The sequence below is a fragment of the Etheostoma spectabile genome, chromosome 14 (genome assembly GCF_008692095.1).
Source record: "Etheostoma spectabile isolate EspeVRDwgs_2016 chromosome 14, UIUC_Espe_1.0, whole genome shotgun sequence".
Taxonomy (NCBI): Eukaryota; Metazoa; Chordata; class Actinopteri; order Perciformes; family Percidae; genus Etheostoma; species Etheostoma spectabile.
Genome location: NC_045746.1, coordinates 11184027 through 11184979, shown reverse-complemented (window position 1 = coordinate 11184979; position 953 = coordinate 11184027). Strand labels below are relative to the sequence as shown.

The 953-nt window shown below is 41.0% G+C and overlaps 1 protein-coding gene and 1 pseudogene across 1 annotated transcript in view; one reads left to right on the top strand and one right to left on the bottom strand.

The window, feature by feature from the left end:
• Positions 1 to 953, top strand: part of LOC116702004 (uncharacterized) — a 42069-nt pseudogene that overhangs the window by 29278 nt on the left and 11838 nt on the right.
• Positions 1 to 953, bottom strand: part of trak1b (trafficking protein, kinesin binding 1b) — a 21251-nt gene that overhangs the window by 16714 nt on the left and 3584 nt on the right. The window contains 1 exon segment of the mRNA XM_032534983.1: positions 327 to 521. The gene's annotated coding sequence lies outside the window, so the exon portion shown is untranslated.

The following is a 953-nucleotide window of genomic DNA, read 5'->3' as shown; positions in this document are numbered from 1 at the left end:
GGCTAAAAACACATTTAAAACTTGCCCTGCTTAAGCCTGTTGGGTGCTAACGCTAGCAGGGGGATAACACGGTGTAGACAGCTCCGATTGGTTTCATTTTTCTCTCTACTCACAGCACTCCAAATTTACTTACAACAGAGCTACATGTTGGAATTGACCTGAATTCTCCTTTAATACAATATCTACATTGCCCATGATCAGCAACCATTCATACAATGTTCCTAAGGCACATTCTGTTCACTAATCTGATATCATCCCAAACTTTTGACCATTAGTGTAAATAATGACTAAAATCCCGCTGTTGACTGTATTCCTGCCCGACTTACAGAAGTATTTGAGTGTCTCTTCGATCTGCTCGGTGGTCAAGTCGAGCTTGGCGTCCGGCGCGACGAGGGGGGTGTGTAGCCAGTCATCGTGGTCGTAGCCGTAGACGGTGTCAGCCCGCAACCGGTACACGGGCAGCTGCTCCTCTAGAAGACTGATGATCTCAAACTCGGGCAGGTCAGTGCTGTTGCACACATCTGAACATTGGAGACGAGAGGACAGTCAATACACAACCGCTGATGATGCACTTTCCGCAGGAATGTCTCATTGGAAGCAATTCAACACAAACCAGTGCAGATCTAATCATTTTAAATACGTATCAGTTTAAAGACTTTGGAACAACGTTATCAACAAATAGACAGGTAAGTACTTTGTTAATAGTTTATGTATTTATTGTACAACAATTAGTTATTACTTAATGCATTTACTGGATTAAATCTGATTAATACTATGGTTCACGTAGACACACTGTTTATCTGATCACTTCAGAGGGGATGTAAACATGTCATTTGGAATTAGAAAAGTAATAATTTGGACCAATAATTTATCTTAACCCTTGTGTTGTCCTCGGGTCAAATTGACCCATTTCTAAGTGTTTTATATCAGAAAGATGGATTTCTTTCAACCAA